Source organism: Giraffa tippelskirchi, chromosome 12 (genome assembly GCF_054371585.1).
Source record: "Giraffa tippelskirchi isolate mGirTip1 chromosome 12, T2T-mGirTip1v1.2.pri, whole genome shotgun sequence".
Lineage (NCBI taxonomy): Eukaryota > Metazoa > Chordata > Mammalia > Artiodactyla > Giraffidae > Giraffa > Giraffa tippelskirchi.
Genome location: NC_137286.1, coordinates 6,378,547 through 6,405,974, shown reverse-complemented (window position 1 = coordinate 6,405,974; position 27,428 = coordinate 6,378,547). Strand labels below are relative to the sequence as shown.

The window sequence follows — 27,428 nt, the reverse complement described above, 5'->3', positions numbered from 1 at the left end:
GCTGGGCATTGTGCTAAGCAGTGGTATATAGGAGTGTGCAAAGCAGCATGAATTCCTGCCTTTTCAGAAACTATAGTGGAGAAGACAGTCCATAAGCAAGTAATATACAAATATGCAATATACCACATGCTGATAAGCAATGTTAAGAAAATTATGCAGAGAGCAAAGGTTGTAAGGGAGATTTTAGGCCCGGGGCAGGAGAGGCTCTTTGATTAGGTGATGTGGTTAGAGAGAGGGAACCATGAGGGCAGAAGGTGGAGGGAGTCACAGCCTTGCCTCAGGAGGTGCTCAGCCTTCCCAAGGAGGAAGCAGGATCAGCAGGGGAAGAGGGCATCTCTGCAATGAATAAGAATGTCTCACAGGTGCTGGAAGGACTTTGGATTTGATTTTGAGCATTCTGAGCAGGGTTGTGACTTCACCAACTCACATGTCAGAGAAAGCTCTCTGTACAGAGAACAGACACAGCGGACAAGGATGGAGACAAGGACACAGCTGGGTGAGAACGACAATAATAACCCAGAGGAGAGGCCACTGGGGTTCAGGCTGGGCTGGTGAAGCCAGCAGGGCCTGCTGATGGGAGGTAGGGGAGGAAAAGAAAGGATGGGGGGAGGACCAAACAGTCGGTCGGGATGGTGTGAGAGTTTGCCTTGGGGATGTGCACAGGCCTTAGGGACACACAGAGGATGACCTGGCCAGGAGGGCCAGAGGCTCCTCAAGAAGTTTGACTTTCTGATAAACAATCTTTTTCTTAATGTTTCTGTTGTTGTTCAGCCACTAAGTTATGTCTGACTCTTTGTGACCCCATGGACTGCAGCGCATCAAGCCACCCGTCCCTCCCCATCTCCTGGAGTTCTCCTTCTCCCAAGTTCATGTCCATTGAATTGGTGATGCCATCCAACCATCTCATCCTCTGCCACCCTCTTCTCCTTTTGCCTCAATTTTTCCCTGCATCAAGGTCTTTTCCAGTGAGTCGGCTGTAGGTATGCCCTGTTTGATACTTAGCACATACTTATACTTCCGGATGGTACAGTGGTAAAGAATCCGCCTGCCAATGCCAGAGAGAGGGTTTGATCTCTGGGTCGGGAAGATCCCCTGGAGAAGGAAATGGCAACCCACCCCAGTTTTCTTGCCTGGAGAACCCCATGGACAGAGGAGCCTGGTGGGCTACAGTCCATGGGGTTGCAAAGAATCAGACACGACTAACCACACACAGTTTTAAACTAAAAAGGGCATTTATTGTTCATCTGAAATTCAAACTGAACAGGCTGTACTGTGTTTTGTCTGGCAATTGGACCAACCAAGGGCTAAGTGAGATATTGGGGGCTGGTAGGTCTGGGTCATGTGAGTAAAGAAGAAAACATCCCACGGGGAGGGACTCACTCCCATCCCTTCTCTGAATTTCTGTGGGGCTTCCAGAGAGCAGGACTCACACATCTGGTGGGTTGTGTGTACGGAGTAGGGAGTATGGCTGCATATAACCCACTTCCAGTGTCTCCAGAAGTCGGAAATCGCATCAAGGACCAGAGTTCTGGGGAAGCTCACTTTAACTTAGGTTTAAGAAGCGTTGTCTCTTAAAGCTTGGAGGGTACAAGGTTCATGTTCATTGTTCACAGAGGAGAGGCCCAGATGCCCATCACTGGTTCCTTCCATTCTAAAGGTCTGCCTTGTGTAAGCTGGAGCTGGAATGGACAGGATTTAGAGACGGGTTAATCATCAGAACCACCCGTGCACAAAACATTCAGGAGTGTCTACCGTGTCTTAAGGGCTGCATTCAGTGTTCTGTACAAGTCCACACCCAGGCCTGACAGGCTTCAGGCACTGCTGAATTTTTCTACACTGTTTACCCCCATCCCCACTCCCCCCAAAAAATGGTATCAACGAAGTGAGAAGGGAAGAGCCTGTTGAGCTGGACAGATTGCTTGAACAAACACGGAAAGGTAGCTATGTGCGCTGTGATCAGGGGACAAGGAAGAAATCAGCCTGATCTGAAGGGACTCGGGAGAGAACAGAAGCTTTGTGTGAACCTTGACTGCTGGCCACTCGCCTGTCTGTCCACTCCGGTGGGAAGTTTGGAAGACCTTGGTGATGGAAAGAAATAGACGGCACAACAGGAGGAAAACCAGAGAGACAGGCTGCTTTCCAGAGCCTACTCGCAGAAATAGCCGAGGGTGAGAATGAGAAAATACCCTGCTTTTGTGAGATTTTTATTAAGAAGCAGACTAAGATGTTAAGTAACGGCCTCTTTGAGTGCACATCCTTGGCCAGGAAACAGCCAATGATTTCAGAGAACTGTATTATTACTTTGTGTTTGCTTATCTTTTTCTCTCCTTACCTGATAATCATCTGTAGCTCTATCTGTCTTTTTAAGGACATGTGAGAAAATAGAAAAGGTTACAGAGGACAGTCAAAGAATTGCATATTATTACCTGGCTTTCCAGAGCTGACTGTGCAATTGTTTGTTTTTGATGAGATAACAATGAAGATAGAATTGTTCAAAGCAAACTCTGTTCAAATTTCATGCAGCCAGAGCTCACCGCCCCAGTCTTATACATGGCTGCTCCCTCCCACCACTGAGGATCTCCAGTCCCCATAGTCACTGCCAATGGAACAAAGGGTAGGAGGTAAAAGCCCTTTCTCTTTGACCTCATACGCCCATTGGGACCAATGATATTTCTGTGGTATTGGGATGGTGCTAATTTCTGGGTACCAGGTTTTTACATAAAGTTTCCCAAACAAGCCCTTTTTGCTGAACCCTTTATACCTTGCATTTGTTAACTCTTCCTGATTAAACACCCTCCTGCTTTTCTCGATCCACCTGAATTCCTCAAAAGTGACTTTTCCCTCTGTAACACTTTCCCCCATCACCCCAGCATGTTCCATCACAGGGCCCTTTGTCCCATGGAGGCCACGTGTTTCACACTTTAAGGAGGTGTTCCCTCTTCTTTATTCCCAGGTCTACCTTCCCATGGGTCCGTGAGCTCCCCAGGGCAGGGACCATGGCTCTGCAGCTCTGGAACACTGTGCCTGGCACAGAGTTACCTCTCCTCGGATTTTTGTCCAATGAAGGAATACATAACAAAATGTATGCGTTTACTAAGAGTAGAAAGAGAGTATTATTTCAGGAGCCTTCTATATGCTGTGTGGCAGACTCTACATCTTATTCCTATAATGCTCCTGGATGATTTTGCATTTTAATAAAGAATCGTGTTGACTATTTTTAATTTTTATTAGAATATAGTTGTTTTACAAAGTTCTGTTAGTTTCTACTCTATAGCAATATGAGTCAGCTTGATGTATATATTTGTCTCTTTTTTCTTGGATTTCCTTCCCATTTACATCTGCACAGAGCACTGAGTATGGTTCCCTATGCTCTACAGTAGGTTGTCATTAGTTATCTACTTTATACATAGTATCAATAGTATATATGTGTCAATCCCAATCTCCCCGTCCACCCCACTCCCCACATTCCCCCCTTGGTCCTCATACATTTGTTCTCTATGTCTGTGTCTCCATTTCTGTTTTACAAATAAGAGAACCACACTGCTTCTTTATGAATCAGATCACAGATGCGGCGCCCATACCATTAATATAATGAAGGGAGCAGCTCTGCCTGAGATCAGCCCTCTAAACTGTCTTCAGTCTCACCTAGAAAGTATTACAGGCTCCTGTGAAAGACTCTGGGCTCCGGTGTCCAACCACTGTGAAAGCACACTCAGGATCTGTTGCCTCCATTCTTTACAGCCTTGGGGGAAATAACCTTTCACTACTCTCAGCCTCAGTTTCCACAAAAAAAGAGGAAAACAAAAGTATCAACCACATAAGAATGTTGTAAGAATAAAATGAGCTAACACAGGTATGGCTTAGCACAACTCCTGCTACAACAGTATTAAAATACTAGGTATTATTGTTGGTACCATCCTTTATTTTCATTCATGCATGCAGCTATTTATTACTTCATCCCTTCAGCAGAGATACCTGTAGGTCTAGCTTCATATTACACAGTTGACACCACATACAGAATGGTTTCCATGAACTCATGAAAAGTTCTTGGGCCCAGTCCAGTGCTTCTTGTCCTTCTCTCTCCTGCACTCCACTGCCCAGACCAAACTTTCTGTCTTCTAGGATCCTGATCTCCTGATGCATCTTCCAGGAACGGCTCTACCCTTCCCAGACCTGATGACTTAGGCATGGAATGGTGTTGGAATTCTGTATGCAAGCTTGATGTGAAGATTGGTTTAGCTGCTTCCTCCGCCTACTTGAAAGCTGCCACATATCATATCTGCACTAGTCCAGGCCCTGAGATCTCACACAGGGAGAAGAATTTAAATTAGATGGTTGATGCAGTTCCTTTCAGATAACGAGGTAGCGCTGAAATGGAAAATTTCACAGCTTCTGAGTTCTCTGTAAGTAAAATTGAATATAGATAATCTTTTGGAAGGAATCTGCCAGGGTTTATTTATAGCTGGGTTAATGAGACTGGGGGGAGGTAGAGAGTCCTGTGTACTAGACTCTGACTAGACACTCACTGTTCCAGTTACTCACTGCTGTGTAACAAACAACTCCAAAACTCAGTGGATTAAAACAACAATGTAATCTTTTTTACTGCTCATGATTCAGTGGGTCAAGAATTTGGAGTATATAGAGAATATATTCAACATGATATTATATATAATCTTCCCAGGTGGCATAGTGGTAAAGAATCCACCTGCAATGCAGGAGATGCAGGTCCAATCCTTGGGTCAGGAAGATCCCCTGGAGAAGAAAATGGCAACCCACCCCAGTATTCTTGCCTGGAAATGTCCATGGACAGAGGAGCCTTGCAGGCTATAGTCCATGTGGCTGCAAACAGTCAAACACGACTGAGTGACTGAGCACACACACAAATAACACTGTTATAAAATCTCTTTAAGTTTACTAAAGCCCCACCTACAAAAGCTATAATTAAATTAGAGAGTAAAATGTCTTAACTCGGGTTATATTAACTAATATGTAGAAATGGGTTCTGTGCAGTGATACACATCACCAGTTAACATGCATTAATATGTTGGTAACCAAATTGGTACATCTGAATATGTAGAGTTCCAGAAACCAACCTTGTATTATTCAAGAAATCCAGAAAGAATAGGCAGTGGAATTATGCTGATTTTTAGATATAATTTTCCAGTAGTTTAAAAGGAATAAGTTTTTCATTTAAAAAGCCAGCAGGATCAGCAGGCAACCAAGTTCTGTTTTAGTTGGAAATCAGTGGGTGGGAATATAAAGTCACATTTTTTTTTCCTAAATGGAACTAGAGAAACAGCAGATCTAACAAGTTGTAATCAGCCAAATTTCTTTTTTTATAAATATATGAGCAGAAACTTGGGGTTTTTCTTTTTTCCATGGTATTTTTTAATCCAGCAGAGCAGTAGCAAATCACCTTTGTAAATCTCCTTGCAAATTTTTGCTGCACAAAAGTCTTTCTTTGGAAGAAGTCGAAAGAAGCTCATCTGAAATCTCACAAATCTATGGGAAATTGGGGGATTTAAGAGGTCAAACTAGCCCAGGGCCATTTGCACGTGAAAGTAAAGGAGTGTGATTGTCTTACAGGCCCTCACTTGTCCTTACTCCAAAGGGATGTAAGTGCAGCAGCCCAGGGGCACCAGTTCCCTGGAAGAAAGTTGGGGAAACCTGTTCGGCCTGGGATGGGTGAGAGAGGTCAGTTATCTTAAATGGCTGAGAGTGCATTGAGCCAGAGGTGAGGTAAAACCAGGGATCTGAGAAAGGCCGCAAATGAGGACTGAGATGGGTCATACTAGCCTCTGCCCCTTACAAGCCACCGTCCTTGGGACAGTTTCTTCATCTACACAGTAGGGTTTATGATGCATACGCACCAGTTTTTGTTTTGTTTTTTTGGCCAATCAAGTGACAAAAAATGCACATGAAGGGCTCAGTTCAATTCCTGGCATGTAGGAATATCCAATAAAGGGTCCAAGAGGCAACAGCCGGTCTAAAATTGGTCAATGAACCAACAGCTCAAGATCCAGCTAGGTACTCAAGGCATAACAGGAAGTAGAAAGATGTCCCCCAGGGAACATCTCTGGGGGATCCTTAACACACTGTTAGGTAGGGGTGATTTGGCACTGATTTAGGGTGGTTGCTGTCACAACCAACATAACAATGGCATTAAACACTAATGTATTGAGACTGCTTCTTTTATTGAGACTGCTTCCTCAATAGCTTATGTGCAGATGCACTGTGTGTGTGTGTGTGTGTGTGTGTGTGTGTGTGTCAGGGAAACTATTTAACAAACCTTATCCCATGTTCACTAACATTCTGTTTGCAACAGAAACCCTGAAGTGAATCCCTTTGTAAAGGAAAGAATCTTCTAGCCAGGCAATTACACAGAGCATACTTTTCTATGGTCCATCTCTGATTAGTGTGTTCATTTTTACTGCAAAGCAATATCAAGGGCGTGACACTCATGTTGGAATAACAAGGTGAAATTCTGCCTCTTCAATTTACTTAGGCAAGTGACTTAACCACCCTCTCTGCCTCTGTTTTCTTATTTTCACATGAAGATAATGTTAATTCCTATCTTACCATGTTGTTAGCTGAAGCAGTCATGTACGGATGTGAGAGCTGGACCATAAAGAAGGATGAGCACCGAAGAATGGATGCTTAGGAATAGTGGTGCTAGAGAAGACTCTTGGGAGTCCCTTGGACTGCAAGGAGTTCAAATCAGTCAATCCTAAAAGAAATCAGCCTTGAATATTCATTGGAAGGACTTGATGCTGAAGCGGAAGCTCTAAAACTTTGGCCACCTGATGCAAAGAGCTGACTCATTGGAAAAGATCCTGATGCTGGGAAAGATTGTAGGCAAAAGGAGAAGGGGACAACAGAGGCTGAGATGGTTGGATGGCGTCACCAACTCAATGGACATGAATCCGAGCAAACTCCAGAAGACAGCGGAGGATGGGGGAGCCTGGCCAGCTACAGTTCGATACAATACAGTCCAGACTTGCAAAGAGTCTGATACGACTTAGCAACTGAACAACAACAACAAAACTGAAGTGGACAACAAATTTTAGCTACTTTATCTATCTTATGTCATTGCTCCAAGATTTCCATTACCCACTTCCTTGGCCTAGAAGTCTTGTAGGAACTTTGATAGCCTCCTTTCTACCCCGCTTCCTAAAATGTGTCATCAACACTGTAAGATTGTACAGCCATCATGTGTTGGAGGAACTGTCCCTCTTGTGGTCCAGGCCATCACTAATCCATGCCGTGTTTTCAGGGATAACACCCACAAAGTTTCCATACATCGTTGTTCATACACCAACTCTAGGCCCTCCCAAAGCCACCCACATCTGGTATAAAGCCTTCTGCAGCTCCCCAAGGCCAGTCCTGATCTGGACCCATTTTGCCCATTTCCTCATGTCCGTGTCCCTCCTAGGGCTCCCAGAGCCATATACACTGGTCTTCTCCCCACACTTCTGAGAACTCTCACTCTTTCTGGTCACATTATTCTCTTTGTATTTTAAAGGAAGAGATATTTACTTTTGTTATACAAACCATACTGTGCTGTCGGGGTCTGACTTCTTTTCTAGTTCTGTATTTCAATGTGCCTAGCTAAGCTTGATCCTTAGTGGGCGCATCATAAATGCACATTAAGTGGTAAAGAGGAAAACCCAGGTCACTCTAAAGGACAAACATTTTGGTGAGAATGTCAGAAGATGCCCTAGGTTGAAAAGTTACTCATACAAGAATGTCTCAGGGAGATATAAGCCAGCTCTACTCGTTGAGTTGTCTATAATTAGACCATGACACATAGGTTCAGAGCATGTCATAAAGAGCAGGCTTTTCATGAGCAGAAGCTCTCTTGTCCTTGAGATACTTTCAGTGTAACTCTAATCTCGTATTCTGAAATCTTCGTTATATTTCTGTCAGAGGCAACTCCTGATTTCCTTCTCTGTGGGTGGACAGTAGAGATGTGAGGAGTCTCAGACGGTATGAAAGTCCACAATTATATATGTTCAGCTATTTGACAATTCAGTGGCATTCAACATGATCAGTATACCCTTACTGAGTACCTAAGACAGGCAAAATGTGAAGCTATAAAAATAAGAGGGAAGATGGGCAAACACAAATGCAGTGATTAGCCAGTTTGACCAGAATGTAAGGTGTTAATAGGTGCATACAGAAAATGCCACTGGAGAGGTAAATTAAGAGTCATAGAAACACGTGAAATCCTAACTTAACAATGATGGATTACTGCAGACAGTGCCTGGGTCCCATCTCTTAGCAGACAGATGGAGATGTCATGCCTTTGCAGTGTGACCTCGCCTTGTTATACCAACAAGGCTCACAGCTTAAAATAAATAGGGTTCATGCCTCCACCTCATCTTTGTCATGAGGTGGAAGGTTCTCAGGTGAGGCTGCTTCCCTAGGTCCATGGTTTGAAAAAAGTGCTGAGGGCTGAGGGAATGGATCCGGATTCCTCAGTTCAGAGGAAGCAGCTCAAGCCTTCCAGCAGGGAGAGACCAGGGTCTTCCTGGGAAGAGATGTGAGAAGTATCAAGGAGCTGCTGATACCTGGAGCAGTCAGCAAGACAAGGTGCCCTGGAAAGACACCTTGATCTCCAGCAACAGATGGGTCCAAATTGTGGTTGGTCATATATTTGTTTTGTGGCTTTGGATGTCATTAAGTTTCTGTACCTCTAATCATTCATCTGTCCAATGGGAGAAGACAAACATTCTTGGCTGAATGGACATTTTTTTTTTTTTTTCCAAAATTGTGTCCATTTCCCTAATGATCAACTGCTCAAAATTTTTTAAAAGAAGCTAAATCTGGAGTTGGGATCTACAAAAGCAGTCTAACTAGATGAGCAACTCCAGGACAAGGCAGCCTCCACAAGGGGACAGTCAGAGCAACATTAGACACAGAATGACTGCATCATGAGGACAACTTTTTGACTTAACCTTTTTCTTTCCACCTTACAGAACAAATGGAGGGTGCCACCTGTGGGTTTACCACTTTATTTGGGGGGGCTCCAAAATCACTGCAGATGGTGACTGCAGCCATGAAATTAAAAGATACTTGCTCCTTGGAAGAAAAGCTATGACCAAACTAGACAGCATACTAAAAAGCAGAGACATTACTTTGCCAACAAAGGTCCATCTAATCAAAGTTATGGTTTTCCCAGTAGTCTTGTATGGATGTCAGAGTTGGACTATAAAGAAAGCTGAGCTCAGAAGAATTGATGCTTTTGAACTGTGGTGTTGGAGAAGGCTCTTGAGAGTCCCTTGAACTGCAAAGAGATCAAGTTAGTCAATCCTAAAGGAAATCAGTCCTGAATATTCATTGGAGAGACTGATGCTGAAGCTGAGACTCCAATCCTTTGGCCACTTGATACAAAGAACTGACTCATTTGAAAAGACCCTGATGCTGGGAAAGATTGAAGGCAGGAGGAGAAGGGTTCAACAGAAGATGAGATATTTGGATGGCATCACTGACTCAATGGACATGAGTTTGAGTAAGCTCCGGGAGTTGGTGATGGACAGGGAAGCCTGGCGTGCTGTGGTCCATGGGGTCACAGAGTAGCACACAACTGAGCAACTGAACTGAACTGAACCTGTGGGTAACATCAAAGGGTTCTGTGAGATTTAAAATGAGATCACAGGGGAGATGCATGCACAATTGTTTTGTAATCTGTCAAGTCCCACACTGACGTTACTGATGGTGGTGGTGATGGTGACAATGATAATGATGGTGATTATGGTGATGATAATCGTGATGAAGACTATGGCAATGATTCTTAAGGGTTCGATCCCTAGGGGAGCATACAACCTTGGCCTGTTTTTTTTTTTCAAACTTTCTTATATGCATATTTATGTATACTCATTTACCTATACCCTATATTATTGATAGAATTTAAGGAAGTTTCATAAAAACATAGTAAGTGTATGTTCTGAAAATAAAATGAAATTGAAATTAGAAACAAGAAACAGAGTAATGCCATTATTTGGGGGAGTAGAAAAGTCAGTATAATCTCTGGTCCCTCAGCTCCTGGTTACCAAGGCAAAGAAGAGAGTGTGAACCATCCAATGCTTTCACTACCAGAGCAGAACAAACTGGCCAGTTCTTCAGAAGTGACTGATACCCTGATACTAAGCTCCAATAAGAATATTTCTAAGGGGTCTATGATCTGACATAAAGTCCACGGAGCAGCTGACCCTGACTAGGTTGGGGTCCAGGGGAAGGAAAGGCTTTTGGGTAAAGGAGAGCTCAGGTGAGTCTTGAAGAGGACCAAAATCAGATCAGGAAGAATGGGCATTCTAGGCAGGGAAGCAGCGTGTGCAGACATGGTCAAAGCAGCCACTGCATTCCACAGCCACAGGCGGGTGTCCCGTAAGTATGTGTCTAGAAGAGAATATGAATAAACCAGTCAGACAACAAAACTGAAGGACTCATTAGCTCAGAAATTCAACCAAGCAAACATGCCAGCCACTTCAATGAGTCTGTATGTTATTGAGTACTATGATAGTCACAAATTTATGGAGCTAGCGGTAAAGAACCGCCTGCCAGTGCAGGAGACATAAGAGATGCAGACTCAATCCATGGGTTGGGAAGATCCCCTGGAGGAGGAAATGGCAACCCACTCCAGTATTCTTGCCTGGAGAATCCCATGGAGCCTGGTGGGCTACAGTTCATAGGGTCACAAAAAGTCGGACACAGCTGAGGAGACTTAGCATACACGCATATAAACTTAAACTGAAGCCTTCTTTGTCTTTCTCTTGATACAGTCTTTGTCTAAATAGTGCCTAGCAATAAGGCTGTTTCTAGAATATTCTAGCACCATAATGCTTCCCCAGCAGGTATGGATAGTGGCAGACTTCCAGAGGCAAGGTAACACAGGCTTCCTCCCCAGGGACAAATCCAGGCTGCCGTTTGGAACAAGAAAAACCGAAAAACTCCCGAAGCACTGTGCTGATTAGCTGACCGAGTCGTACTGAGTTTGGTCAGGGCGTCTTCTGCAACACGATGATACATAGATTGACCTTGGGGTAGGAGAGCTAAACAAGTAATGATGGCTCACAGTTCAGAACCAAACTGGGAAACCTGGCCTCTACTGCACGCCAGGCCAGGAAGGCACTAGAGAGCCAGGGAAGTAATCCATTGCCCCATCTTTCATTTCCAGGCTCTCAGCCCCTCTCTGCTCTCTGATCCCACCTCATTTGCTCTCTCCCTCCCCAAACCTTTCCTCCTTCATCTCTTTCTTTTCGTCTTCCTCTCTCTCTCCTTCCTCCTCTCTTCAACTCTCTCTGTCTCAAAATTTAGGAAAGTGCTTTATTCTTTGTCTCCAATATCACACCGGCATGTCTAGAAATAGGTCATTTCCCCCTCATTCTGCCCCTTACTAAGAGAGTTCATTCAATCCAATTACTCCTCTATCCTTTCAGCTCTGGGGGATTGAAAATCTCCTGTTATGTCTTTGTTAATTTCTTACCCATCTACTTTGCTTCCCTCTCAATAGATTTTATGTTGGGTTTGGTGGGCAGAACGCTGGTCCCCCAAAGATGCTCATGCATGAGCTCAGTAGCCAAGTCACCTCCAACTCTTCGTGACCCCATGGACCATAGTCCACCAAGCTCTTCTATCTATGGGATTTCCCAAGCAAGAATACTAGAGTGGGTTGCCGTTTCCTCCTCCAGGGGATCATCTCAACACAGAGATGGAACTTGTGTCTCCTGCATTACAGGCAAATTCTTTACCACTGAGCCCCCAAAGATGCTCTTGTCTAGTTCTCAGAATCTGTGACCCTCAGCAGCCAGAGCAAGAAGGAGGCTCAAGAATCCCCACCTTCAGTCCTGCAGACAAGTTCTCTGAAGAAGGGAATGGCCAAGGGGACAAGGATTTCATGAGCAGCTACTAGCTCCTCTGCAAACCTTTCAGACTGCGTTCTCTGCCTTCGCAGCACATGGCGACAGATTGTTGAATCTCTAGGAGCCAGAACTCTGAATTTCATTTAGCATTTAATTAACTGGAATAGACTAAGAACTCTGTGGCAGCCCCCTGATTGCAATCTGTGGATGGATGGGCGTTTTTATCTGAAAATGATGACCAGCTTATCTTCTGTCATGCAGCTATCACACATGATATGTATCTCTCGTTATCCCAGCCAATCAAACACAGAAAGTTTATTAAGATTCTATCATTCGAAGTTATCACCAATGATAGGATTTTTCATCTGAATGTACTTGTGTGCAATACCGTATTTTGTCTAAGAGACCCTCAGGAAAAACGAGACAGGGGAGGTTATCATTAAGGAGCATGCAGTGAATCTACAGTCAATGACCAAGTCATTGAAGGAGTGTGGCCACCTAGATGACTCTAATAACCTGATCATTTAAAAAGAAGTTTCTAGCTCCTCTTTTAAAAAAGAAAAATGTTGACATGGCTACAGAGAGAGGAATCAGAGTGATCTTACAGTAAGAAGGAAAAAAAAATTGCTTAGGTAAGTAACTGGAAAGGCAAGCCTTATGATTCTGTATTTTGCTAAAAGTGGTCTCTGAGCATCCTAGAAGCCATTGAAAGGAAGAAATGTGATCAATTCTAAAATTTTGGGGTCCTATGAAATGAATCTGTGATTTATGAGAAGCCAGCTTTCATTTGGATCATCTATGAACAGGAAATTTGGAGAAGAACCTACTTCCTCAAGCACTTAAGTATTAATCCATGCAATCAACACATCTCTCTTGATATATGATCGCCCTACTGGTGCTGGATTTTCAGTGCTACGTAAAACTTACCTGTGGACAAGGCATTCTGTGTGACAAGCAGATGGTGAGACAATTGTAGTAAAATGTGAAAATGCTTCCACGGCGGTGTGCAAAGCACCCACTGAGGACCTAGGACCTTGACTGATCTCTTGAGCTCTGTGAAATTAGGGATATTTTTAGGGACAGAGATGTAAAAGAGAGACTTTTATCTTGGAAATGAGGAAGGAGACCTAAGTGAAGCCAGGCATGGAGACAAGACAACAATCATGCATTGTGATTGATTTGCATATGAGAGGTTATTGATAAGTGTTAGCCACCAGGAAATTATGACACTTGCTCCTTGGAAGAGAAGTTATAACAAACCTAGACAGCATATTAAAAAGCAGAAACATCACTTAGCTGACAAAAGCCCGAATAGTCAAAGCTACGGCTTTTCCAGTAGTCATGTACAGATGTGAGAGTTAGACCATAAAGAAGGCGGAACATTGAAGATGATTTCAAACTGTGGTGTTGGAGAAGACTCGAGAGTCCCTTGGACTGCAAGGAAATCAAACCAGTCAATGCTAAAGGAAATCAACTCTGAAAATTCATTGGAAGGACTGCTGCTGAAGTTAAAACTCCAATACTTTGGCCACCTGATGTGAAGAGCCAACTCACTGGAAAAGACCCTGAAGCTGGGAAAGATGGAGGGTAGGAGGAGAAGGGGGTGGCAGAGGATGAGATGGTTGGATGGCATCACCGACTCAATGGACATGAGTTTGAGTAAACTTCGGGAGATAGTGAAGCACAGGGAAGCCTAGTGTGCTGCAGTTCATGGGGTCGCAAAGAGTCAGACACGACTTAGCAACTGAACAACAACCTCCTTTCCCAGGCTGAAAACTCGGTTGGACCACCCTGGATTCCCTCTCCAGTGTCACATTCCCAGCACAAAATCCTACCTGTGGTAGAGGTTGGACAGGTTCCTAAGGACACAGTAGAGGTACTGAGCAGAGCCTTGGGAACCCAGAGCTGTGGCAGACGCTCCTGGTAATTCAGCAACCAGAATTATCTGTTTAGGATTTCACCTAAGTAATTTGGTCAGCACTGTTTGTCTAACACTGTTCAGACATCCACATAGAGGATTTACCAATTTTCCAAAGACCTTTGGAGTTTGCAAGACTGCTTGACATCAGTCTAAGCTGAGGCCCACAAACCTCCAGTAAGGGAAAAATATCAGCCTGGTGGTGTATGAGGCTGGGAATAAGTCTAAGGGCCATAATTTCTCTCTAACGCCTTCCCATTATGTTGTTGCTGGTGTGTAAGTATCTGCTTCCACCACTTACACCGTGAGCTCTCTGCTTTTTCACATGTTGCTATTGTTTCATCGTCAAGTGTCATCTTGGCTGACTCTTTGGGACCCTGTGGACTGTGGCTCACCAGCCTCCTCTGTCTATGGGATTTTCCAGGCAAGAATACTGGAGAGGGTTGCCGTTTCCTTCTCCTGACCCATGAATTGAACCCACATCTTCCGCATTGCAGGCAGATTCTTTACCACTGAGCCACCTGGGAAGCTCTGCGTTTCCATAGCAAATTCCAAAATCTTTGGGTGAAATCAGGGTGCACCACCTGGGGACTGAGCAAGGCTTAGGCACATAAATCATTCAACCTCTCTGAATTTTAAATCCCTCTTCAGGCAAATGTAGAGAGAACGAAATTCGTCCATATACAACTCACAAGAGTTGCTAATCATCTGGTGCCCCAAAACCCAACATGGTCAACCTCAAAAGTCTTCAACCTCCACGCCTCCTCTTTCAAGCCATCCCTACTAACTTGGGAGCAAGTCTGAAAAACTCTCTTCTCCCCACTTCCTTTCACTTCTCCCTATTTTTTTAGAAAAATGAGGCCCTGGGAGGCTCGCAGTGGGTTCTCCATCTTCAGCCTTTCATGTATCTCTGGGGCCTCAGGACGCCCATCTTTCCTTACCATCTTGTTTTCCTGTGTTTTTACCTAGTTTGGGGACCTGCCCCCCTCATGTTCTGATTCTCCTTTCCTAGAGCTATGGGGGCTACTTGAAATGCCTCTGACTCTGCCTCCTGGCGCCATAACTCTTCACGATTACCTCGGAAACTCTGACAACAACCCTTCCTCGGAACTCATTAACGCGGCTTCCCCATTAATTCATTAGCACTCAGGAGCCCCGGCGAAGATCTTTCTCTTCCTCCCGCAGTCTCTGCCCTTACAAATTTCATTTCTGAGGTTTTCTCTCACATTTTGTTTATTGTGACATCATTTATGAAGTTCTCCCTCGACAGGAAAGGAGTCAAAAATAACTACATATCATTTTAAATTGCTCTGGTTGGTAACTCTGCATTTTAAGAATATCAAGGGGGAAAACGTGTCTAATGACAGGGCTACAAGTGGATAAAGAGCTGACAGGGTAATTGCGTTACCAGATGCTTCTCTACACCAGTTAGCTGTTTCCCGGGCCTATTTGAAGCAACGGGTGTCAGGTCAGTAATTAGGCTCTCACAGACAAACTGCAAGTACCATCTGATCATTTCTGAACACCCCATCACTCCCATGTATGCCAAGTTCAATGTGAAACACACCGTCAACATCCTTTTCCCGCAAGGCTGCCAAAAGTTCCTGGGGACAGCTCCCTCCCACCCCTCGCTCCCACATGAGTTAATAAAGTCAGTGCCTCCCCCGCATGTCAGAGAACTTGCTCCCAGGATGGCAGTACTTTGGTGCCATTTGGCAACAAAACCACCCTGTGGCAACTTAGACCCTGCTTTTTGATTCTTCTGCTCTGACTGTAAGCTGGCTGACATTCACACTCAGGGCTTCTTTGCGTAAATTTCTTTGCTTGATTTCCTAATGTGGTCATGACCTTGGAAGAGTGTGAAGGCCACAAGAGACGGGGGAACTGGCTTTTACGTCCCATGTGCCATTAACTTGCTGCGGGGCATTGGATGGGATCTGGCTCTGGAATCCAGCTCGACATATCCCCGTTTATTGACCCAGGATGGGTTCTACTGGGAAGGAACGGAACTGAGACCAGACTGAGTCCTAGAACCATGGTGTCCTGAGAGGTGTCCTGTCCACAGTTCTGGATGAAGAGTCATAAAGGTGCGGCTACAGCAGGTGATGGCCTAGGGGAGCCATCTCTGTTAGAGGGAGGGTGTTGAACTCTAATCTGAAGGCAGCAAAAGTGAACAACCCATCTCTGAAAGTGGATGAGAGCAATCATCTTTGCAGAGGTCCGTGAGTAGACTTCGGGGAGGGCTGCCAGGCCAAGGGAAGTCAGGAACAGGTGGTCAAACCAGGATGACCGAGAAGCAGGATGGTTTCCTGGAACACGTGCTCATTTTACCCACCCGAACTAGATTATCTTTTTTTTTCTTTTGATAACAAACATTCTGGTTTCCTGTTAGGGAAATGCCTTCTCCTACTGTCAATCCACATGGTCAAGTGAGGTTGACTTATTGCATTCCTAGTACAAGGGATGAATGTAATCCCCACTTTCTCAGCAGAGAAAGCCCTGGAATTGGTGGGGAAAGGATGCTTTCTTTCTTATGAGGACGGTGAGCTCATGAGATTGAGGGGGGCACCTTAAGGAGAGAGATGACCTAAAAATAAAGCCAATGTGGAGGAGAGGGACCAACCTGAGTGTCGTCAAGCTGCTCCTGCCTGCAGCCATGCCTGAAACAGGAAGAGCTATTGGACTTGCCAGTTATGAGATGCAGTAAATCTCCTTTTATTTGGTTTAAGCCAGGTGCAGTTTGAGGTTTCATTTCCTGACGATGGAAAAATCCTAACCGATAGAGTTGGATAGAGTTCAGGCCTAGAGGAACTGGGTACAGGTCAGCTCTATAAGAAAGGTTCCCTTGACATGGGGAACATTCAGCTCTGAAAGAACTAAAAATAGGTGTAGGTACTAGAACAAAGCAGAAACACAGTTACCCAAACTAGAGCAAAAATCACGTGGCCCAGGGAGTCAATACTGAGTCCCAGAATGTCAGGGTCTTTAACTGTCTCCAGCTCAGGCCAAGGCAGGACGGGTCTCCTGGTTGGGGCTAGGAGTTCAGCTGTGAGGAGCAGACGCAGGTCTCCATATTCATACTGGCCCAGGGAGTGCGGACAGGTAATTTCTTTCCCTGGGTCCTTGGTTTCTTCAAGGGTACAAGGAGAAGGTCAGATCATTTTCTTTTTGGATGACTCTCCAGCCCCTGAAACCACATAATCTCCTTCTGCCTTCTAACTCTAGTGCACAACAGCATTGAAACCAAAAAGTAAAATGCCCAAGGAGGCTGTGAGAGTCTCAGAGTGATGGTTCCTTGGACTAGAAGAGGATTTTTGAGAGAAAGGAGTCTGGCTTCTACCCTCATTACAAGGAAACTTCCATTTCCTACCACCTTTCAACCAGTCTTTCACACAGCTGTCTGGAAAAACTCCCAAACACCAATGAGATCTTATTGTTTCTCTGGCTAAAATTTTTACTGGCTAGAGAATACACTGAGTCTCTGTGAAGACTACGCATGGCCAAAAATAACAGTTAGAGGATATGAAGCTGGAAAACCTTTTTCGCTGAAAATTTGAAATTTTATGTAATTCTCATTACAGTGCCTTTTACATTCTTTAAAACAAAGGCATAAGTGGCATCTATAAATGCTACATGGAATGATTTTATATGGTATGAATATTTTTATCCTATTTTTGTTTAATGCTTCTATAAAATCAGTACAGAAGTTGAAAATATGGAAAGATAGAATGTATGCTAGGAGTATGTGTCAAGACATGGGTATAAATACACAAGGATCTGTGAATTTTATAATAGAGTTGTCATTGTCTCAGTTCAGTCCTGTCCTGAATATACTGTGTTGGCTCAAGTTTTTAACAGTTTGAGAGGTTACTTGGCTTCTCGATTGTTGAAAAGTCAACTCAGACTTCAGATGTGACAAATCAGCATCTTGACATCAGATAACAAGTTCCCTCTTCCATCACCCTTTCATGACAAAGACATTTTTCAAACAATGTTCTATAAAAATTAGCTTTTCATGCTGCCCTGTGGGAAGTATGCTCTAGACAGTTAAGTTTTTGCCAGTCTCTGAGCTGGATTCTGAGCAAACAAAGAGAAGCTTTTTAGAGAAGATGAAACTCAAGGAATACCTTAGGAAAACGGAGCCCCAGATGGATCATGTCAACATGTGGCAGATGCAGTGACAGAGATACCCACAGAGAACCAGGGGAGGCCAAGTTGAAAGTAAAACTTCGGGATGGGGAGCAAGTATTTCTGGTGGGTGAAGAAGGGAGCCAAGTTTCTGAAAATGGCCCGATGCAATTACTGCATTGAATTTAAGCAGAATATTTTCTAACTATGGTCTGACTAGTTTTCATGATCAAGGCTGCTAGTCACTGATGGGGATGGTTTTGGTGATAATGTGGGTCAGTTCTGTTCTTATTAAAAAAGATAATAAAAATTTAGGACACTTTTATTTTTAAGCAAATACAAAAGATTAAAGAATGGTAACGCATGACTGGGAGTGTGACAACCCTCACACAATCTTCAACCCTTTTGGCACCAGGGACTGATTTCATGGAAAATAATTTTTTCATAGACAAGGAGGGGGAGATTGGTTTCGGGATGATTCAAGAGTGCTAGATTTATTGTGCATTTTATTTCTAATCAAATGTTGCTGCTGATCTGACAGGAGGTACCTGTCCGGGGCCACAAGTTGGGGACCTCTGGCATAGACCACCTTGAACAGAGAAGGATCCCACTGAAGGATGGAGATTAACACAGAGAGGGAGGCAGTTCATTTGCTTCTCCTAACAGGTGATTTCTTAAAGGAAATCAATCCTGATATTCATTGGAAGGACTGATGCTGAAGCTGAAACTCCAATACTTTGACCACGTTATACGAAGAGCTGACTTATCTGAAAAGCCCCTGATGCTGGGAAAGATTGAAGGCAGGAGAAGGGGATGACAGAGGATGAGATGGTTAGATGGCATCACCAACTCGATGGACATGAGTTTGAGTAAACTCCGGGAGTTGCTGATGGACAGGGAATCCCGGCGTGCTGCAGTCCATGGGGTTGCAAAGAGTCGGACACTACTGAGCAACTAAACTGAACTGAACCAGGTGATGATTTATCCCCTCAGTCAAAGCTGGGCACAGCAAGAGGAGAGAGAGTGGGAAATGTATAAAGGGGGCTTCCCAGGTGGCGCTAGTGGTAAAGAGCCTGCCTATGCAGGAGACATGAGACGCAGGTTCAATCCCTGAGTCGGGAAGATCCCATAGGGTCACACAGAGTAGGACACAACTGAAGCAACTTAGCAAGTACAGCACAGCACATTGTATAATTGGGAAGTGAGAGAACTGGAGGGCTTCTCAGGTGGCTCTGTGGTGATGAATCTGTCTGCCAATGCAGGAGACATGGGTTCAATCCCTCAGTCGGGAAGATTCCCTGGAGAAGGAAATGGAAACTCACAGAGAAGCCTTGGGGGCTACAGTCCATAGGGTCACAAAGAGTCAGACAAGACTTAGCAATTAAACAAACAAGAGAATTGGAAGATTAAGACAGCTGATCTTAAGAATGGTAACAGCAACACCATTGCTGATCTTAAAATATAAAATATATTTTCAATATATTTTCTCTCATTATTTTATTTGCATTGCCTGAATGAGTTAAAGGATGCCACGGTCAAATTTCAAGTTTACAAACTTTTAGAGTTGGTTCTCTTCAGGCTGGTGCAAAACATATCAGTTGGGAATAGACTGAATTCTTGAGTCAGTTAACAGCAGCTGTAAAAGTACCAATAAGAGACCCTTCTTATCCAAGCACCTCTTAATAATTCTCATTAGAAACTAGTTAATGAACAGATGCTAATAATAAGTAAGTCAGGGCAAGAGTAGCCAGGAGAAGGGGCCTGATGTCAAAGCAGCCACAAGAGGTTATTAACATAGCCACTGAAAATTAAACACAATGAAAAGAGAGCAGAGGGAAAAAAAAGAATTATTAGGTTCACTGCAGTTTCTACTATCTTAAAATTTTATTTTAAGATCTAACATGTGACATGGAGAAAAAAAACAAGAGTGGGGCTTGAAGTTGGTTTGCTTGATCTTGAATGTAAGATCAGTGGTATACTGATTCAGTACACCATTCAGTACACTGATTCAGTGACCATTCAGTCGGCTGATCTTTTATATTCTTGGTTTCCTCTTTCCTCTCCGGTAGGATGGGGTAAACAAGCTTCACCTCACAGGGATTGTTGTTTGGATTAGAACTGAAATCAACAAAGAACCTGGCCGAGTGCCTGGACCAGAGTGGGTATTCAATCTGCTGTAGTCAATGTTATCATTGTCATGCTCAAGTTCCATTTAGCAGACGTGGCCACAATGTAAATATTGACCTGCAGTCCCTTGGCTTTTTAGCCCAAATTCTTAAACTAGATTGTCTTATGTTTACGGAGATGTATAGGCCTTGGATTCTCATCTCTTTTAATCTGCGAGTCACAGCAATTGTTCTCTTGAAGATGGTGGAGAAAATGATTTTTTTCCTCTACTCTCAACCCTTGAACACTACCAAAAATAGTAATTTTTAAAAAATGAATGAAACTATCATATCTTCAAATGATGCAAGGGTATCACCACCACTTTAAACCATAAACTATGGAACATACCTGCCAAACACCACCCGGTCTAAACCTATGTGGTGAGGATGTTCAGCAATTGTACACTCAAGCTTTGATCTCAAGAATAATGTACTGGTCATAAGATGCCAAATTTTTGAGCAATGTAGCCAATGGATATTTGATTAAAGATCTAGGGTTGTGTGTTAAATGTAGGAGAGATAGGCAATGCCTTTTTAGAGATCCTGTTCAAGAACACCAGATTGTCTAAAGAAGAATGAGCTCCATAAAGGTCATGTCCTTACCACTTAGCTGATGAATACAGGTAGATATCAAGTGGATCTCCAGGAATGAAAGGTGGCAGCAAACTCATGATTGGAGCACAGAGAATTTGTGGCCATGCTGGTAGCCATAGCAAAATCCTGAATGTTGAAAATTCAGGCAAGACCTCTCCAGGGGATGAGAGAAATAGTAGGCCTTGTGAATAGGACGAAAGATTTGATTGTCCCAGGGTTGTGACTTCAATTTGTTTAGCTCAGTTTACCCCCGTCCTTCATGTCATTTGTCTATAGGTAACCTGAAAAAAATTTAGCTATGAAAAAATGTTTGTTTTTGTTGTTGTTCAGTTACTCAGTTGTGTCTGACTCTTTGTGACCTCAGGGACTGCAGCATGCCAGGCTTCCCTGTCCTTCACCATCTTCCAGAGTTTGCTCAAACTCATGTCCATTGAGTCGGTGATGCCATCCAACCATCTTGTCCTCTGTTGTCCCCTTCTCCTCCTGCCTTCAGCCTTTCCCAGAATCAGGGTCTTTTCCAATGAGTTGGCTCTTTGCATCAGGTGGCCAAAGTAATGCCAAAAAAAAAAAAAATTGTTAGTAATACCAAAAGAAATATTAACAAAAGATATGTATGTATATTGCAGGGGAAGTTATTCAAGTTAATGGAAAAGGAGTTTAGAAAAACAATTCTGCATAAATTTGAGGTAATTTTTCCTTTCTATAAATGAATTAAAGGAAGGCATACAATGGTTCAAAGAAAAGATTATCAGATACTAAAAGACCTGATAATCCAGAAAATAATTTTTAAAACAGTGTTAGAGATGGAAATCACTTTAGAAGTAAGAAAAACAGATAAACACAACTGATTTTTTGTAAAAGTTGGAGCATAGGGATTTCCCTGGCAGTCCAGTTGTTAAGACTTCACCTTCCAGTGCAGAGGATGTGGCGTTGATCACTGGTCGGAGAGCTAAGGTCCCACATGCCTCACGACCAAAAAAAATCAAAAAGAAGAAGAAGAAGAAGAAGCAATACTGTACCAAATTCAGTGAAGACTTTAAAAATGGTCCACATAAAAAAAAATCCTAAAAAAATTAGAGTGTAAACTTGAAGAAATAACACAAAATACAATGGAAAAAGAAAGCAACAAAAAGCATTACAGAAAGGTTATGTATTTGAAAAACTAAATAAGAGTCAGTGTGCTTATGATTTATGCTTCCGAAGAAAGTGCTCAAAAAACCATTCAATGGTAGCTTGAAAGAAAGTTTTCTTAATTGAAGACCAAATTTTACAGAGCAGGTAATACATTATACCTCAGGAAAAAATAACCATGTAATTAACTTAAATCAAGGGCTAGAGAGAGAGGTGAGGAAAGGAAATCCTGACATGCTAACTTTTTCCTCTTTCATAGTAAAAATCAATAGATGCCCTTTAACCTCCAGATATTTTTCTAAAAAAATCTCAAGTTTTTCCAAAACTTTTCTCTCATTTTTAATGAAGAAATCTTTATCTAAAGATTGAGTTATTCTTTATAAATAAAATGAAAAATACATTTGATTTTTATTAAATTCATAATTATTTTTTCCTATAAATATTCTTCTAGCTGTACTGTATTGTTTCCTATTAATATTATATGCATAAAAGTGCCCAAATAATGATTACCAAATTTTGACAATTGTTACTCCTGAGTGATTTAAAATTAGATTTTTTTTTACTTTTTCATTTCTTTTAATTGCTTGCATTTTTTCATAATTATCAGAATTTTTAATAAAAGAACAATTATTTCCCTTTTGATGTAAATAATTTTTAAAGTCTGTATGGAACATGTTACAATATTGCTTCTGTTGTTTTCGTTTGCATTTTTTGACCCTCAGGCAAATGAGATCTTAGTTTCCTGACCAGGGATCAAAGCTCCACTCCCTGAGTTGGAAGTGCAGTCTTTTTTCTTTAAACTTTTTATTTTATTTTGGTGTATAACCAATTAACAATATTGTGATAGTTTTTAGTGGACAGTGAGGGGACCCAGCCATACATACACATGTATCCATTCTCCCCTAAAATCCCCTCTCATCCAGACTGCCACATAGCATTGAGTAGGGTTCCATGTGCTACACAGTAGGTCCTTGTTGGTTATCCATTTTAAATACAGCAGCGTGTACATGTCCATCCCCAAATCCCTGACTATCCTTTCCCCCATCCCCCACCCCAGCAAACATTAAGTTTGGTCTCTAAGTCCGTTAGTTTCTTTCTTTTTTTGTAATAAGTTCATTTGTATCCTTTCTTTTTAGATTCCACATATAAGGGATGTCATAGGACATTTCTCCTTCTCTGTGGAATTTGGAGTCTTAACCACCGGACTGCCAGGGAAGTCTAACAATTATTTACTCTTGTAACCAAGCTTAGCGTCAGAGAAGAGCCAGAGGGACAAGTGAGTAAGGCCCCTGGGCGCAGTCAGCCATCCCCATTTTCTCACGGTTTCGTGGGCCCAGGTTACAGGAGAGCTACATACGTGGCTGTCTCCTGCTCTCCTAGAGCTTGTAGGTCAGAAACGATCCTCCCCCCGTCACTGTCCACTGAGTCATACTGCCAGCTAGAGTCACCTGAGCCCCTGGAGCTCAGACTGCTGAGAAGAGAGGTTGGTGATGCGCCATCTTGGAACAGAGGCCTCTCTGCTTCTGTCAGGCCACCCCTCCTGGATACTGTCCAGTGCCTCCCACTGCATTTAGAGTAAAACCTAGCATCTTCACGTGCCCCACAGAAACTGTGGCATCTGGCCACAGCCACCTCACTGCCCCTACAGCCACACCAGCACAATGTCTACTTCCAAATGCTCCAAGCTTCTTCCTACTTCATTGTTGCTGCTGTTTAGTCTCTTCAGTCCTGTCCAACTCTTTGTGATCCCATGGACTATAGCCCACCAAGTTCCTTTGTCCATGGGATTTTCCAGGCAAGAGTACTGGAATGGGTTGCCATTTCCTTTTCCAGGGGATCGTCCTGGACCAGGGATTGAACCAGCATCTCGTGCATTGCAGGCAGATTCTTTACCACTGAGACCTTTGCTTTTTCTTTGCCCAAAATGCTTCTCCCCCAAATCTTTACAGAATCTCTTCATCCAGACATCAGCTCACCACCTCAGCAAGGCCTTTCTGAAGACCTTTCCGCTCCACCCCTGAAACTCTTTATCTCCTTCTTGACTCTTACCATTATCTGAAACTGACTCATTCATTCATTCCTTTACTTGTCTATTGTGTCTCTCCCCCTCCAGACTCTAGGAGACAAAGGACCACCTCTGGTTGTTCTCTACTATGCCCCCAGTGCCTGGAACGACCCCTGGCATATAGTAATCACCCAATTAATATCTGTGGCACCAAGACTGACCTCATGGGCCTGGGACTTGTGCAGATATACACACCGCCAAGTTCAGAAGGGCCTTGCACTTGAATTAAGCTCTGCTAGGGTCACAAAGAGTTGGACACAACTGAAGTGACTAGTGCGTGTGCACGCACACACGCACACACACACACACACACACACACACACACAAGCACACAGCTATTGTGGGACACTTCCCAGATACCACTAGTAGTAAAGAACCCACCTGCCAATGCAGGAGACATGAGAGATGTGGGTTCAATCCCTGGGTTGGGAAAATCTCCTGGAGGAGGGCGTGACAACCCACTCCAGTATTCTTGCCTGGTGAATCCCATGGACTGAGGTCACAAAGAGTCAGCCATGACTGAAGCAACTTAGCACATTGCTATTGATTCTTAGTTTGGGGAAGAAATGTTTCTCATTTTCAGTGTGCATTGGCCTCTACAAATTAGACACTTGGCTCTGCAGAATAAACAAATGAATGAATGAATGCTATCAGTATACCAATTGCTTCAGCATCCAAGCCTCAGTTTCCTGCAACAGAGTAAGGATAATCCCTCCCCTGCCTGACAAACAGTGCTTCATGGGATCCTAACAGATAGTGTGCAGAAGGCATAGCCAGTGGGAATTCTTCAAGACATCTTCCCTCCCAACACACAGCTCATCTGCCCAGCTAACCAGACCCAGCAGATACATAGGTGGCACTGGTAGATTTTTGTCTAACTTCAAAGACCATGTGCATATGCTGTTTTTGGTTTGTATTGCCCCACCCTGTTGTCTGTGTGGCTAGCTCCTCATCACCATCAAGACACAAAGAGTATATTTCCTGGCTCTAGAAAGCCTTCCCATCCTGAGGACCCACAGACCCTACTCCAAATTCCCTCAGAATGTTTTGCTTATATTTATCATCACACTGCTCACCCTATGAGGCAGGAATTATCATTTCTTCATTTCAGAAACCTCTCCTGCTCCTCAGTCCTAAAGGAAATCAAACCTGAATATTCAGTGGAAGGACTGATACTGAAGCTGGGACTTCAATACTGGAGCTGGGAAGCTCCAATACTTTGGCCACATGATGTGAAGAGTCGACTCATTAGAAAAGATCCTGATACTGGAAAAGATTGAAGGCAGGACGAGAAGGGGATGACAGAGGATGAGATCACCGACATGAATTTGAGCAAACTCTGGTAGATAGTGAAGGACAGGGAAGCCTGGTGTGCTGCAGTCCATGGGACTGCAAAGAGTCAGACACAACTGAACACTGAACAACTTCTGCTCCTACACTTTGTACCAGGTTCTATGATTAACATCTGTGATCCAGAGGTGCCTGAGGCTCCACCTGGCAGGGCAACAGAAGGTTTCAATCTCTTCTTCCAGCTCTGCTGAGGCCACAGAAGGTGCTCAGGAATTGTTTGTAGGATGAAATAACAACTCAAAGTTAAGGTTAGGACTTGGGGGACCTCCTGGTTTCTTACCAAGATGGCCGCACATTTGCAGAATGACCTTGGGCAAGTCATTGGCCCTTTCATGTGAAAAGTTTCCCCTTCTGCACAAAAACAGAGAGGAAAGAGACAGACTAGATATTCTTTCCCTTGTTTTCCCTCTTGTCTGGTGCCAAAAGTCTATAAGAAATCAATCAAAATAGCATTGGAAGTTGACATTTATTAAGTAAGTCTTAGGTCCTGGACCTTGGAAGAGCATCTCTTCTGGTCAAAAACTTCACACGGTAGATGATTATTTTTTCCCAGTTTTTCAGAGAAGGAATGCATGACCTAGAAATCGCATACATTTTGTCTATTGTCACACAACTTTTAAATGACCATTTCAGTATTAGAACTTACCTATCTGATCCAAGGGCTTCCCAGGTGGCACAGTAGTAAATATTTCACCTGCTAATGCAGGAGATACAGGAGACAGGGGTTTGAGCCTTGGGTCGGGAAGATACTCTGCAGGAAGAAATAGCAACCCACTCCAGTATTCTTTCCTGGACAATCCCATGGACAGAGGAGCCTGGCGGGCTACAGTTCATGGGTTTGCAAAGAATTGGACATGACTGAGCACCTGAGCGTGTATACATCTAACCCAAGTCCCTGCTTCAAACTATTACACAGCGCTGTCTCACACCTCCTGGCCCCAACCTGGACTAAAAACAGAGAGCCAAACTCAGTTGTGAGTAGGGAGTAGAAGATTCCACATATTCCATGTGTTTTTTTTCCACTAGCCACCCTCCACTTAGCAAGGGTTCAAAAGCTGGGCACCCACCTCTCCTGGCTGGCCTGAAGCCCCCCTCAAACCCATGGAAGTTAGTCTCCAAGGGGCTTCTGAAATTCACGCCCACAGCCTGTCGCTCACATTTATCTGAGTCAATCAGAAGAGACGGTCTTGCCCCAAGAAGCTGGATCCTGTGTTCCCCTTCTGTCCACCCAAAGTCAAGATTCATGTGACACAAGAGTCCCCTCCATGTGACTGCCAGGGAGTCGATCTGCTGATGGATCCTCCCGTGTGATAGATCCTCCTGCATAAAAGCACCAGCCCTTTCACCAGGCTCACCCTCTGACAATTATTACTGCTGCAATAAATTCTCCAGTAAAACAAACAGGCACCCTGTAAATTTATTAGTCTGGGCACTCGGTGTTACTTAATGTAACGGCTAGTCTTTAACAGGTAACTGCTGCAGTAAATAAACCAGTTTATTTAGGCACTGTCAGCCCTAAGTGTTCACGGGGGCCTGGAGAAAAGGCATTGGCCTTTCTAAGGCATGATATATGCCTGCATAAATTACATTTGCCCACTCAGAGGTTTGAAGGCAGCAGACCACCTGGGAAGTGTGTGGCATCTCAGAACATCTCTGTGAACTTCAAACGGGATATGAATGGGACACACGGAACTAAATATGTAAGTGAAGATGTAGGTGGAATGTGTGTATGTAGTCTCCTTGTAAAATAAACCAATGCCCTAAATTTTCATAGTATGCGAATGCATGTGAAATAGATTGGTTTTCTGTTTGTTTGGTTGTTTTGGTTTATGCTAAGCTGTTGGAAGAGAACAAAATGGAGAACAGAATATAGTAGAGGAGAGGGGATAATTAGCTTTTGATGAACTGGGTCCTTGGAGGTCAGGGAGCCTGACTCATCATTTTTACATCCTCCAAGGCTTGGTGCCTCTCCAGGCACCAAGTATAGGCAGCTGATAAATGCAGGCTTTCTGTGCCAGATTCTGAAGTAGGCTCTTTATACAAATATTTATTGGGGCAGGTATTAGACTCCCAGAGCTGCTGTAACATAGTCACCACAAGCTGGGTGGTTTAAAACACAGAGATTTATTCTCTCATAGTTTTGGAGGCTGGAAGTCTGAAATCAAGGTGTCAACAGGGCCATGTAGACCTGTCTGGGGCTCTTAGGAGATCCTGCC

At 43.6% G+C, this 27,428-nt stretch overlaps 1 long non-coding RNA gene across 2 annotated transcripts in view; it reads right to left on the bottom strand.

Annotated features, from left to right (window-relative positions):
* Positions 1-1,213: 1,213 nt before the first annotated feature.
* Positions 1,214-27,428, bottom strand: part of LOC145528551 (uncharacterized) — a 51,281-nt gene continuing 25,066 nt past the window's right edge. Inside the window, exon 3 of one of the 2 annotated variants that reach the window (XR_014070495.1) lies at positions 1,214-1,679. This is a non-coding gene — a long non-coding RNA (uncharacterized LOC145528551). Of the gene's footprint in view, positions 1,680-3,904; positions 4,402-27,428 lie in introns of those variants that run through there. The other variant, XR_014070494.1, reaches the window with a different exon arrangement.